Raw genomic sequence first — 3,173 nt, forward strand, 5'->3', positions numbered from 1 at the left:
TCCCAGCTGAGGGGCGGGAGCGGGCCGGCCTCCCCGAGGAGGTTGAGCTCCTCCTTCCCCCGCTGCCTCCCTCCCTCCTTCTTCGGCGGGGCCGGCACTTGCTGCTCGAGCAAAACGCGGCGCCGGATCGGGAGCTGCCGCTGCGCCTCGGGCACGTTACGGCGCAGCACAGGTGCACGGCGCTGCTCCGTGCCCGGCCCGCCCCTCCTCGTGAGCTCCGGCCTCGGCTGACCCCGCAGGACCCGCTGGCAGAGGGGCTTCGCTCCCCCCGTGACGTTCCCCGGGTGCCAGGAGTGCATCCCGCACCTCAGCCCCCCCAGCAGCTCTCCAGCTTTCCTCGAGGATGTGAGCTGATCGCTTTGCTGGAACCTTCTTGTGTTGCCACTTAACAGGAAGCACTTAGGAGTCGATCTTATTTGGATCTGGATACCACCGTGTCTTGTTTAATGTCCATGTTTAATCCACAGTTGACTTGGGATGCTTAAATCCCCTCCTGCGGGACACCAGTAGCATAGAAATGCTTTCCAGGGTGGGAGAGCCCCAAAACCACAAAACTGGGGGGGAAACTGAATGCGGGGAAGTGTGGGGGAGATCCCCCAGCACACAAACAGCACTCAGGCCCTGAGTGTTCTTTTCAAGGGGAGTGAGGTTGATATTATACAATTCCACACCCACAGACAGAAGAGGGGTTAACGCACTTTCAGATCACTGCGTTTCTCAGTGTCCCGTTGTTCTTTCAAGTGTCTGTCACTGCTCAGGGCAGGGCACTGCGGGGCTTTTTCTGGGTGAGAGTTCACGGATGAGCATTAAACACATACAGCAGGCTCACAGTTTGGTGTTACCTTCCTTGGTGCCTTTTATAACACGTAGAGGGATGGTGCAGTTCGGAGCGCTCCCTGCCTGCTGCGGGAACAGGAGGGCATCCTCAGCACTGCATCCCTTTCCATTTGCAGGCTCAGCTTTTCAAGTCAGGTTTTTTTGGTTGTTGTTGTTGTTATTGTTTTGTAAATCACAGGTAGTGTCCTGTTGCTTATGAAGTATTAACATAATTGCAGTAATTATGTCAAATGATGCAATGCATGTAGAGATGCAATCAGCACGCAGGGACGCGATGGCAACGCGCAATGCTGCAAAACGCCCCATTCTCCTTCTCATGTGCGGCCACACGGCTTCGGGGCTCTGAGCCTCGATTATTTCTTTAGAAGGAGGTTTTGTTAGAATGTTTTCCTTCCTGCCCCACCACTGGAAAGAAAAGCATACAGAGCAAACACCGTATTGCTTTATTCCTCACTGTGTTTATGTGTACAACCCTCTGAATGCCCCCCAGCCCCCCGGATCCGATTCCCTCCGCAGCGCTCCAACTCTCTGCGTTTGGTAAAACAAACAAGTGCCCAGGCAGCCGCTCACATTACATTGGAACTTTTGAAACTGCCCAAAAACTGGGAACTTTTCAGGCGTTGGAATAGAGAGTGCTATTCTGCGGCGCCTTTGGCTTCCCTTCGCCCCTCGTTTCAGCTGATTTAAGGCAGTGGCCTCAGTTCTGGGGGCTCGAGGCAGTAATGACAACGCGGGGGCTTTGGAAGCATTGTTGTCTCCGTGCCTTCGTGATGCTGATATCAGACCGACGCTGAGGAGACTTAAAAACGAGCACAGCAGAAGCTGCGGCTGCGGAGCGCAGCGCCCAGGTTAAGCCTCCCCCAGTTCCGAAGTGAGGGGCAGAAGGAGATAGGGAACCTCTGCAGTACGGGCTGCTCGGTTCGCTCATTTGCATCTCAATCCCCACAATGCTCTTCCGGCTACTCACAGCTATTCCATAGTAGTGCTCTTGGCTGAGATCTGGGAACACGCTCAAAGGGTGAGGCAGCTTTTGGATGCACTGAGCTGTTTTCTGTTTGAGCTGTGAAAAGCAAACATCTTTTCAAGAGAGAACATTCTGAACAGTAATTTTTTTTTTTTTTTTTTTTTTTTTTTTTGCATTTACAATTCAGAAAGAGCAAAACTTCAGCGAAATCTGGAATGAAAATACTGTCTAATATCAAAAGGAAACATAAATCCTCTGCAATGAAGGCTTCACACTGCCCAAAAGAAGAAGTTGCTGAGTTATTAGGCTGGCCTAAGATTCTAAGGTTGCAGAACTGGAGGCACAGGTTCTGGAAGCAGCTCTGTGCACTCAAACACTCAAACCCCACTAAAAGTCCATCACCTCCTCAAGGAGCAGCTCAAAAGATGAGGATCTGCACAGCCACTGAGGGCATTCGCCTCCAAGTTCTCTTTGAGCGTTTTCTTGTCACAAATCCAGGCAAAGCTGGAGGGGATTTTAAAGGACTCGAGGAACAGGAGAACCTGCTCATGGAGAGAGACTGCTTTGCTTTATACTCAAATGTGCACAAGTGGAGAACAAAAAATCAAGCAGCGATTAGAGATGGGCTCAAGCTCAGGTCCTGATTTACATCTTCCTCAAAGCACAACTGTGTTTACACCTCGAATGTTAGGGCCAGAGCTATCCTGCCAAGTCAGGAACCAGCTGAAGGCACTTTCAGATGCAGCATTTGGGGTTAAGCACATCTCAGATAAACGTGCAGTGCTGGTTTAAACAGTGGGGCAGACCTGATCTGCTGAAGTCTCACCCTGCATCACTGTCCCAAATTCCTATATAGAGGTTCCTGGAGAGCCTCCCCTGTCCTTACCCAGCCCTGTGTGGGTTCTGATGTGCATCCCCACATTCTGTTGCTCCCAGGCAGCTGATTTATTTTCATGTTTCTCAGCTTGTGGGAGGTGGATGAGGTCCTGTGCAACCCCACAGCCCCTTGCTGGCCACAGGAAGGGAAATCTGAGCCTCTAAAGGAGGAGGGGAAGGAGGAGAAGGAGGGTGATCTCTGGAAAGGCAAAGCCAGAGCTGAACAGCACGCATGGCAAAGCAGAAGGGAGGAAAGCTGGAGAAGGATTCAAAAGAGTCACAGAGAGGATGAAAGACAATTAATACAGGAGGAATATTAAATAAATACTATTTGTAAGGTGAATCCAGTGGACAGAGAGGAGTAAACAGAATAATGAAAGAGAGAAAGGTTCAGCAGCAGAATAGGCAGTGGGAAGCCTTTGTGTGCAGTGGGGGGGGGACAGAGTTATTGCTCTCATGAAATTAAAATTAGTAATGGAAGTATACTCATCCATAA

This window comes from Phasianus colchicus, chromosome 20 (assembly GCF_987193195.1).
Source record: "Phasianus colchicus chromosome 20, bPhaCol1.hap1.1, whole genome shotgun sequence".
Classification (NCBI taxonomy): Eukaryota; Metazoa; Chordata; class Aves; order Galliformes; family Phasianidae; genus Phasianus; species Phasianus colchicus.